The sequence below is a fragment of the Daphnia pulicaria genome, chromosome 4 (assembly GCF_021234035.1).
Source record: "Daphnia pulicaria isolate SC F1-1A chromosome 4, SC_F0-13Bv2, whole genome shotgun sequence".
Classification (NCBI taxonomy): domain Eukaryota; kingdom Metazoa; phylum Arthropoda; class Branchiopoda; order Diplostraca; family Daphniidae; genus Daphnia; species Daphnia pulicaria.
In genome coordinates, this window is record NC_060916.1 from 10,364,017 (window position 1) to 10,376,285 (window position 12,269).

The window sequence follows — 12,269 nt, forward strand, 5'->3', positions numbered from 1 at the left end:
GTGAAATTCCAGTTGATTTAGCTCATCTATCATTTTGAATGATCCGTCATCTTGTTTCGTTTTTACTCCAGTAGCACTGATCACTTTCTTTAATTTGCATTTTTCGTCTTTCTGTAGGATTGGGTCCTCCCACGTGATGGTTACGTCTTGGGTTATCACTGTTGTCACTTCCGTTTTGTTTGTTAACACACCAAATGGGGACATCACTGGGCAGGTAAGGCAATCCCTATGCAAAATAACTTTCTTTGTCACACAGTTCTTTTTCGTTTCTGTAATCTCCTGCATCCAAGTGCCTTTTTCTTTGGGATTTCCTCTATATTCGTATGAATTCTTACTGACTTCTTTCATTTTGTTTCCGTCGCACATGTGACTGTTGACGAGTTGCTTGCATTCTTCTTTCGTAGTTACCGTTGTGCTTATCGAGTCGATGGTATCGAATGCTCCAAAGAAATATCCCGTAGTTGTTCTTTCTTTTCGCCAGGTCATACACAGATCCGCATTCCATATTGTGTGTGGTTCCTCCGTTACATAGAAATTATAGGCTTCCAACACCGATTGGTTTGAAGCTATAGTTTTGTCGCAGTATGAGGGTAGTTCAATGTCCATTAATCCGATCACTTCTGCGCGTCCGCAGTCGCATACGGTAATGTTGTTTCCCCATGCCGCTTGAAAACTTGCTCCGATGATGAATAGCTTGAAAATCATCTGTAATTGAAGGTGATGCAGATTTGTAGCGTCTAGTTGTACACTTGGTCACATACGAAAAGACAGAGAGGAAGAGGTGTGATAAAATATTTTAATACACATCCTATCACAATACACCTTACTCATCTGCTCTTCTAGTTTTTTCTAGTATGAACGATGAAACCTTTGTATTTCCTTGGAAAAGTTACTTTTCTCTTCTTGGTAGTTCGACCTTAGTGATGGCATTTGTCACAGCTGTTGTTGAGGTTGTGACTTTTGCCTTTGCTTTGGTCGTAACTGTACGATCTTCCTGATAAATTTCTTTTGGCGCCCGACTCGTTGCTTGTGTTTGTAATCTTTCCGATAACGCGATATTTTCGCCAGCATTAGTCACAGCTTTAGTTAAGTCTGTGGCTTTTGCCGTTGCTGATATCGCGTCCGTCTGTCGCACGTCTTTACTTGTTATATCAATCGCTGGAATATCGGTGGCGGATACTTTGTGCGAGTTTGCGAGTTTGTGCTTCTGTCACAGTAGTTGTTGCATCTGTGACAGTTTTATCTACTCGTTTTTCGGTCGCCATTAAATCTGCTGGATTGGGTTGACTGTTGGTGGCTGTGACTAGAGCATCTGATCTTGCTGCACTAGTTGTTGAAGTTGTTGCAATTTCATTTGCTTTTGTCACGACCGCTGTTTCTCCTGCTAGATTTGTGGTCCTTGATTGTTTTTCACTATTGCACTTTTTCATTCGATCAACATGTGTGACGTATTCTTTTCCTTTTGGAGTCAGTAATTTATAATTTTCGTCCGATTTCTGTTCTAGTACTGTATATGGTCCTTTCCATCTCGTGTTGAATTTTCCTGGAATATCGTCATCTACTTTTATCAGAACCTTTTCGCCTTTCTTGTATGTTTTTGCGGTTGCCACCTGTTTCGGCACTTTTTTTCGGCACTTCGATTTCGTCGTTTCCGGCACTGTTTTTGTCGTTTTCGGCACTGTGTTTGTCTTTTTCGGCACCGCCGCCAGATTTATTTTCAGGCGTCATGTTTTTGGGAGGGTTTCCAGGCGTGTGTGTTTTTACGTTTCGGCACTATATTTTTCCGTTTCGGCACTATGTTTTTCCGTTTCGGCACTGTTGTATTTATTGTATTTATTATTAGATTTATTTATTGGATTTTAATAAAATTTTGTCACCAACTAAAATTTTAACACCACATTTTGAAACTCTTTTCCTTTTCCTATTCTGCGTATAGTCTAGTAGGGGAGACCGGGGCTATGTGGGACATTTCTTTTCTTTACGCTGCCATTTATATAAAAAAAATTTCTGAAAAAATTACAGTATAGGGGTGATTCCTTGGCATTTATTTACATTTGGTAATTTTCTTAATTTTTTTCGTTGATTCGTTTAAGAGTTATGTGATGAAATGCCGACATGAAAAAATGGGCTTCCATTGCTTAATGTGTGCATGTAGAAAACCAACATTTTTTTCCATCGATGTATTCCCTTCACTGATTTGATACATCTTTGTGACATCTCTGATGTTATTACCCCATTTTTTCATATCATCGAGTTTTTTCTGGCAATCATTCGTATTGCAAGTAATTGATGTTTTAGACTCGGAAATTTTAAGTGAATACAACTTTTTCTTAAAGTTAGATTCTTCAATTTTTGAAAGTTGAACAATCTTTTCTTTTAAAACAGATATTTGTGTCACAATTTCAGTTTGCTTATTCTGTAATTTGCTTCGCAAATTTTTGGACTCTGCGTGGAACATTTCCTTTTCATCACCACTGATTTTCTACAGAACATTATTTTTATTATTATTAAATTTTAATTATAATAAGTATTAAATTTATCAATACCATCCATGCTCATTAAATAATTTTCCCATATGGTCATTGTAAGTCTACGTAGTCTAAGTAGAGCTCCAGCCGTCAGGAAGAGGGAGGGTACCACAGCCGTCAGAGCGCCCATAGTGGCCTGACGGTGCAATAGCTTTTGCATGTTCGAGGACGTGTTGTTTGCATGGGGTGCCGAAAAGGTTGAAGTTGGTGCCGAAACAATCGAAATTGGTGCCGAAACGATCGAAATTGAAGTGCCGAAAAAAAGTGCCGAAACTGGTGGACACCGTTTTTGCTGGATTGACTTTGCTGTCGTAGTAGGCTTTCTGTATTTCTTGTGATTACATAATGCGATCTCTTGCTGTTTCTTTTGCTAGGTGCCACATTTTCGCGAATATCATATTTCAATCCGTTATTAATTCATTCCTTACTGGTGGTTGAACATCTCCTGGTTCCATTGCGTCTCGTCCAAACATTAAGTAACGCGGTGTGTATCCCGTACTGGCGTGTACCGACGTATTGTATGCAAACGTTGCATGTGATAAGTAGTCGTCCCACTTGTTTGTACTAGTTGATAGATAGCTGGCCATCATGTCTACCAAGGTACGATTAAATCGTTCGACCAGTCCATCACAGCAAGGTCTGTATGCCGTCGTTTTCTTCCGTTTCACGCCTAGTTGACTGTAGAAATCGTCCATAGTTTTTGATAAGAAGTTTTTCCCTTGATCCGTTAATACTTCTTCTGGAACTCCATGCGTTAGGATAATTTTCTCTCTGAATGCGTTGTGTACGCTATCCACTGTCTGGTCCTTCATGGGCGCAGCTATCATGTACCTGGTTGAGTACTCGCCCATGACGAGTATGTACGTATTTCCATTTTCTGTTACGTCCAATGGACCACCAATGTCCATTGCCATTAGCTGCCAAGGCCTGTCCGGCGGAGTAATGGGTACTAGTGGTGCTTTACTAGACCCTAAAGCCTTGCGTTTTTCACATATAGCACATTGCTTTACGTATGCTTTAATGTCTTTGACCATCTCAGGCCAGTAGTATCGGCAACGTATTCTGCCTACTGTTTTCTTTGTTCCCAAATGTCCCGCCAATGGGTCGTCGTGGTATCTGAATAGAATTTTCTCTCTTAAAGATTCTGGGGCTAGGATTTTTCCGTAACTGGTTGCCAATAACCCATTATTCAGCACTGTGAATTCTTCGTCTTCTGAATCAGACTCTTCTGCGGGTAGAGGCAGTGACCAGTTGTAATTCCGTGGGTTGATGGTATTTCTTTTGCTTGAATTCCTTTGTCTTTCTTGTATTTTTCTTACTTCCTCCTTTACTGCGGTTTTCTTTAATTGCTTTACATATTTCTCCCGGGCTGTCTTGCAGTAAGAATCTTTTCCCTGCTCAGTTGTTAGGTCCTTCAAGATGAGACAGATGTCGCCGTTGTCACACCTGAAGGTAGATATTTTCTTTCTGGAACTGGTATTCGACTAAAAAAAGTCTGCGTTTCCGTTTGATTTGCCGGGTCGATACTTAAATTAAAACGGACCCCACGCCATTTTTGGTGGGCGGTCCTTAAAATGGGATAAATTTTGCTCTTTTTCCCCCCTTTTCACCCTTTTTCGTGCTGCCTATACCCCCTCTTTTGCCCTTAGGGCCGAAAGGCGAAAGACGAAAGGGTGAATAGGGGGGAAATTTATCCCATTTTAAGGACCGCCCACCAAAAATGGCGTGGGGTCCGTTTGAAAATGGGGGGAGCTAATCTCAACTTCTAAGTGAGATTATGGGGGGAAATTATTATTTTAAAAATATAAAAAAAAATACCATGAGAATCAGCGTGAAAAAATGATTCTAATGATATTTTTTTAAAACGAATCCCTTATTCATGCACCAACCCTATTGGGAATTTATCTTTTATTGTGATATCGTTCAAGAATCTGAATGTCTATGCAGAATCGTATCGTTCCATCTTTCTTCTTTACTAATAAAATTGCTGAACTGTACGGACTCGTACTTTCTTCGATCACGTCGTTTTTCAACATCATTTCTACATGATCGTCGATTACTGGTAACATAACTCGTGGCTGACGCCTTGGTGGCATAATGTCTCTATGCAGTGCTCTACTCCAATTGCTTTGCCAAAATCTGCGTCTGAAGTGGCGAATATGTTTTTATTTCCTTCCAATACTTTTCATAGATCCTCTGCTCGTATTTCCGTCTTCTTGATTACTTTCTTGATTTCTTCTTCGAGCTTCTGATGTATTATGGCACAGACCTGACATGGTTGTAGTTCTGATATGCTGGCTATTAGGTGATATTGTCTACCGTCATTCTTGTAAGAAATTCGCCTGCTGGCAGTGTTCAATCTGAATTCGATATTTGTTATAAAATCCATTCCTAAAATGCAGCTAACTGCTAAGTTAGGTACTACGTATATACTTACCTTCACCAATAAAATCTCGGAGCAAGTCTACATTTTCTCAATGAATCACAAGATCCAAGTATCTATCCCTACCCCTTACAAGTGCAAAAAATTCGTGCAAATAGGACACACCATATTCATGCTCAGCCACTATTCATAGAGGTTCAAAACGTGAGCCAGGCTCCGTGCACCAGATCAGGAATGGTCCACCCACAACATATACTGCTGCAGCAAAGCCCACTAATTAGATACCTACTCCTGCCCTGCACTTACAGACATTAAAAAAATAAGGAAATTGGGCTTCCTTAAAGACATTACAATCAACGAGGCACGTGGACGTCAGACATACCTTACATGTATAGTGCAGCAGCTAGCAGAGGCACACAAATGGCACCCATTAATCTCACTGTAATAGACCGCTCTTACGAAATAAAACCGCCCAATGAACAAATAAAGGCCCTACAACGAGAAATACAAGAAATAAAAGAACCATCAATGCCTCAATTCCGGAAATAATGAAGAATGCTGGTGAGAGACCTAACCAAAACTAAAAACACGGCCCGCAATTTCAGCAAAGATCTCGACGGCATTGAAGATAAGCAAAAAGACGCAGCAGACCTACCAGATTTGCGGGATAGAAAACCTGTTTGACAAATAAGCCTCGATAATCTTCCCAGTCCCCCCCCCCCCCCTCCCTATAACTCAACATCTCAACCTAACCTCTGAAGCAAACCATCTATTCCCAGCTAACTATAAACTGGTCAACTCACAGAGCATCTAAACTCTGATGAAAAATGGTAGGAAAACCCGTCAACAACAATCCCAAACAACTTCAGCTGCATCCAATGGCCGGAACACCAGAGTGTTCACAAAACCCAAACTCGAAGAATTAGGGCCCAATCCAACACGACCACAGATTTAATCTCAGCCTACGTTCACAGAGGGGACTGTGAAGCAGCAGACATAGAACACCTCTTAAACAGACCCAATTTAGTTCTATAAGGAGTCGACCTAAATGGCCATCAAAGAATGTGAATTCCAACACCCAACCCAACAAAGCCAAAAGATCTATATAAGACGCCCACCTGAACAGCCTGACAAAATGTCTTAAAACTTCGGCAGTGGACATCATAACAAGAACCAATCAGACTACGGGAAAAACCTCAACAATCAACCTCACGTTTGCCGGATGAATTGGCAATGAACGTAGAACATACGCCAGTATCCAAGTCTGCACTTGCCTGGGCAGCGACCACCTACCCCTTGAAATGTCGCTACACACCACCCCGTTATGGAGCAGTGGACAACCAGCTACCTGGACCATCAACGAAAAAAACTGAAACGACTGGAACCATTTCTGGCACACACAACGACTGGCTCAAGGTGGAGGATGAACAGGCTAGGTGAATGGAACAAGTCCAAAAAATGCCCAAGAAAACAGACTACGGCCTGGCACGCAGCTTAAGAGAACGCCAGTATATCCAACCTGGAAAAAATTAAAATCTTCTGCTGAGCAATCCTCCGGATCCCCAAAATAAATCATCTACGCGGAATCCGGAATGGAGTCGCTGGCTGCAAGAAGGGACTGGCTCACTAGCAGATACAACATCAACCTCGGCCACAAACCCAGCAACTCAAGTAACGCAACAGCAAAATCCCTGTTCCACCCAACCGAAAGCTTCCCCCAAGAGAAGCACACCCTGCCTTATAGAATCAATGAACGGAATAAAAAACCACAGGATAGACCTATCTCCAGCCAACCCACTCATGAAGATAAAATGTCCGCCTCCCAGTAAACCTTCAGCATGCAAAACCATCTTTCACACTCTCAAAAAGTCTTCCACCAACAACCGTGCCAGAAAAGCGGAACTGTTCTACACATTACTGCAACGTCAAGGACCAACCCTGAGCGCCTTCACGGACGGATCCTTAATCCACGAAACAAGTATCACTACATGCGCGGTAGTCATCCCAGCATCAAATGTGTCCGAAGCATTGAACCTGAGCAAGTACAATATCGTTTTTAGGCAGAAATAAAAGCTATCGAACAAGCCCTACAAATTGTCTACAAGTCGTCTCCAATTTGAACCATCCACCAGCCGCCACTGCAATCTTTCGATTCTAGCTCAGCAATAAAAGCCGTTACATCTTCCATTGCATCCAAAAACGAAGCCATCACGGAGATAACGAAAACGAGCAAGCTGATCAACTATCATCGGACTAAGGTACGAAAAGCTCGAGCAACCAACTACGAATATGCCTTTCCCCAAGTGGAAGACCCTTTCTACTCAGAAAAGAATGGGATCCCAACTAAAAATCACTTTAAACTTCCAAAACAAAATACCATTTTGATGAAAAAGAATCGGTTGCTTGTGATGAGCTCACCGATCATTTAAAATCAGTGACTGCAACTTTCTTGTTTTTTGGGCGCACAAAATGACAAGGAAGTCCACCCTCCCCCCTTTTTTTTCTTGGCGGCGGCCATTTCGCCACTTTCTTTATTTTTTAAAAAATACTTTGACGTTTTTTTTCATTTTATTAATTACATGAACTTTGCATAGCAATTTGTTTTACAAATAAAAACGTTACAAGTTGAAAAAAAAATTAAACACAGAAATGTAGGGCTTCAAAGAGGGTAGTCCCATAAGACCCCATGTTCAAGTAGACTACTCTGCTACACACCCGGCCAGAGTTGCCGATTTTGACGATTTCAATTTTCTTGCCATTTGCGCCCTCTCACCTACTCGTACCATGGAACTCTTATACCATGCCACAGGGTCAAAGATGGATGTCTTCATTATATGGCCGACTTGTCGTTTCCGTGAACGTGTTCTGTCATTTTTGAAGGCATGAACCGCCGCTTGCTTATTACAGTACCCACCCTAAGTTTGGAAACACGACGAGTTTTTCCGCGCTTTTAACACGCTAAAATTTTTGTTTTGAGCTAAATTGTGTGTTATTTTGAAAAATTGCCAAAAATTCTAATATACAATTTTTTACTTGAAACTTACACAAACGGTCCATAACGCCATTTAAAATTAGGCAAAGTTTCAATTTTTTAAAATGATATCCCTACTAACACGGCCCATCCACTTAATGTAAGATGTAGGTAAATATGGGATGAATAAATCCAGGTCGCAATTGGGGGGTGGTAGTATAGCGTATGTATAAATTTATTCGGATCTAGGATGGGATCAAATAAAGAATATTCATCGTAGATCCACCAGCGTATATTCATTAATATACTGATTGTACGTCAAAGTAATATACCTGGGGGTATGATTTTGTTGTGATACCATTTGGTACATACACAGAATGTGCATCACAGTATAACCATATTAGGTACACAGTGGACGAAAAGCCTAAAAAATATCTCAATTTTCATTACTACCAAACCTTTGTCCCTAAATTGTAAGAACAGGTGGTCAAGTGGTCAGAGAGATGTGCTATGGAATTGAAGGTCAGTAGTTCAAATATGAATTGATATTTTTATCTTTTATTTTCTAACAGAAATCCTATCCAAATATGGATGTTATTTAAGGACTAGTAACTTTATGCCCGTCCAGGGCCGGTCTTTAGTTCTTGGGGCGGTCTTTTGGTCAAGCCGCCGAGCGAGGTCAGTCGTAGCCCCGGGCGATGTCGACCCTTTCGCAGGTAGTCGCCCGTGGACCAATCAAAGCGTGCACTCATCCGGACTGACAAACACACAGACAGATTCACAAACAAACTCCTCCCCCTTTTCCCCTGTTCGATTAATGAAGAAGGGATACTGTGTACACACAAACCGGTATATTCAAGGGACATACAAATGGTACGTGCGGAGAAGGGGCAATAAGGATCAACATGAAGCATTCCATGGATATGCTGTTTGTATCTCCCTTATCCTTGGGAGTACGCTGCAGTCATATCCATGGTACATCGCTGTGTTAGTAGGGATGCTAATTTTTAGCAATTTTTTAAATGAAAAAATATTGAATCATTTTCGTGGCGCAGGGGCGAAGTCCAAGCCCCGGGGAAGAATGGAGGGAAGATAATAGGGAAGAACAAAAGGGTCCTGTGGTTTTCCGTCTGCTATTCTTCCCTTGGGGCAGGATAAGCTCCATGCCACGCAGAAAGAAAAACAAATGAGATTTTTTAAAAATGGTCAAATATTAGCATTTTGCTTAAATGATTTGAAACTTTGCCCAAATGTAGATGACTATGTCATCTACCGTTTGTAAATTTTTATATTTGAATTTTTGACAATTTTTTTAACTTACACACACTTTAGCATGGAAACATACGGCGGTAACGCCGATGTTTCTTCTTTGTTTCTTCAAGTTTGTCAACTTGCCCCACCTACGCGGTAAGTTGGCTGCTGACGATTCTCCATTGCTCCAAAATTTCTAGTTCGAATTTTGAAAACTTGCAACTCAGCATCTGGTGAGAAATCTGTATGACAACATACCCCTCAAAATTTCTCACAACTAACCCCACAGGGTGCTTTACGAACAAATAAATTGATAACTAAATAACTTTTTTATGTAGAAATGTCGGATTCTTTTAAAAATAATACAAAAATTAATTCTTTTTTGCTAATGGGTTTTCTGACACCTAGAGTTTTATACTATGAGAAAATAAAAAAGTGCTGAGAGGCCCAAAAAACCTTGTTGCCGTTTTTTTTTTAAATTTTTCCTATAACTCCTGTTGGGGAAGTCGTATACTTTTGAAATTTTGTATGAGCAATCTGGGTGTTGTCTTTCATATTTGGTGTAAAAGGCTTGATTTGTTTTGGTCTGTAAGGGGTAAAACTAGCAAAATGCCAACCTACCCCACCAGCCAGCTAGCCCCCCTCTCTCCTACCTTTTCTTTTATCGGCACCTTTCAGGCTATTTGCTCGAAGCGAAAAAATTCCCAATTTCATCGTTCCATCATTGGGCTATTAGATGTTTTCCCTTGATAAAACCATCAAATAAGTAGTATCATTTTAATCCGACAATTTTATCTTAAAATGAGGAAAAATTTTTTCTTCCCACAAAAAGTCAAGTGTATAGAAAGAATTTAATTTAATTTAATTTTGACATTTTGTTGTCGCAAATTTTTTAGCTTAAGTGAAAAGATATTTTTGTACCTTTTAAAAATTATAACTGCTGCAATCAAAAGGATTCGAAATCAAATAGGGAAATGCGTGCCGAAATGTTTTCTTCGTCGACTGGTAGACTCTTACAAAATGGAGCTAATCCGTCTTTGTCGTTGTTTGAAAATCCTTTTAGCTATTTGGTTAGCATTGCGTAACTTTCTGATGTAACACAACTGAGTTGTAAAACAACCTAAGGCGCGCAGAAGGGTACACCACACATAACTTTTGCATTTCCCTTCGTAATAAATGATGGTGACCGATTACACAAATGAGACAAGTGGAATTTGCAACGCAACAAGCTGAACTTGGCTGCACGTTAGTTATTTATCAAAGGAAAATTTCTGTTGTTTTTCTTGTTTTTGTTTTGCCGTTCTGTTTACGTTTTTCCCGTTCTTTAATTATTTGCCTCTTTGTATTCGCCTTTGCAGATCCGATGCACTTCCGTCCACGCGTCTGCAGATTGCCGGAGAACTCACGAGCGCCCTACAACCCGCGCTCACGTGACGACATCTACCGATTGCGCAACTTTTCCATTACCAGCAAAGGCGTGGTGAATCGCGGAGATGCAATCATCTCGCGTCATTCCCGCTCCAACACTAGTATCAATTCTACCCTCACGGCGTAAGTAAATGTGAATAACGATGGTGGGGGATCCATTTTCAACTTTTTCCTATTTGGCAGGCCTATACCTTACCGAATGGGTTCAGTCTCTCATCCTATTTGATGTTGGCTTTTATTGATTTCTAAGACGAATTGTGAGAGAAGCGTCAATTAGCGCACTCAAATCAACAGACTAAAATATTGGATACAACTCTGTCTAGAACCGTGTCTAATTCTATGGGAGAGTTTATATACGCGGTTGAGTCGTACGCTGGTAGATGCAACCCCTAGATGAAACATTCGGAAAATGGCTTTCCACGAATCTAAACGTATGTTCGTGGAATTAAAGGTGATTTTCAATCTAGTTAATGATCAAACTCATGCAGTGACAAAAATACGAAAAACCGAGTTTGAAAATTATTTGAGAAATATGCGGTTTCCATGCAAAATATGCACATACAAAACGATATTCCTAAAGATTTTTTTTTTTGCCACAGTGCTTACTTAATTCGTGCTTAGCTTTTAGTTTATAGTTTGGTACTAAAAGAATTCATAAAAAAAGCATTACAAGGTGAATAAATACAATTCGTGGTGTCGTTTCATTCCCATGCACTTCTGGAACTCAGGAAAGTACCTCTAAACAGCGTTCGCCTTTTTTTTAATGAATGTAACACAAACAGCGAGAAGTAAACGGCGGAGCTTAAGTTTTTTGAACCCAGAAAGGGACAATCCTCTTTAATTTTTATGATTAGGACTTTCACTATTGCGCAACACTTATGAATAGCAAAGAGAAACACCACGTGAATTTGCTGCTATAAAGGAAGCGCGATTTCTCTGTATGCATGGAAACAGCAACCTTGGTTCCTATTTTTTTCTTCAGATTCTGTAAATATTCCTCCAGAATTTGAAATATTATCTCCTGCAAAAATTATAGAATAATAATTGATTTTTTAGAAAACCCAAAACAAGATTCCTTCGGTAATGTCCTTCGGGAATTTTTTTAAACGTTAAAGAGACAGAAAATTAAGGTTAAATAGTAGAAAGTAAATAGTATACATACTATTATGTTTTTCGAAAATTCTGTTTCCCTTTATTCTCTTAAATGATTTGATTCTTATTAACTAATTGACTAATTGACTAATAATCTGTCAATATTATGAGTGGTACGACTTAGGTGTGGCGGAGGCTTCGCCCTGCCACCCCACGTCGCACTTCATGTTTAGATTAAGTTAAAGAAACACTTATTACTATAGTAACAATACAATTAAATCATGCGGTCACATGTTGCATTACATGAGTCTTGGCTAATAGATAGCGAGCTACCATCATACCCATTTTTTCCCTTCCAATAATATAAATAAAATGGTCTAATGGTCATCAACCCAGGCTGCCATTCGCATGGTTCGGGGTTCGAATCTCGATCAAGTCGGGAAGGAAAACTATGTTTGTAATTTTTGAAAAATTCCTCTTAATAAGCTTTCGGAGGTAAATGAAAGTGGAAGATCGGTGGTAACTCTTCACGACCGCAAGAAGATCTTGATGACCGAGGAGAGGACAGAGGAAGAAGGGAGAGATGAACCAGAGCTTCAAAATGAATATAATCTAA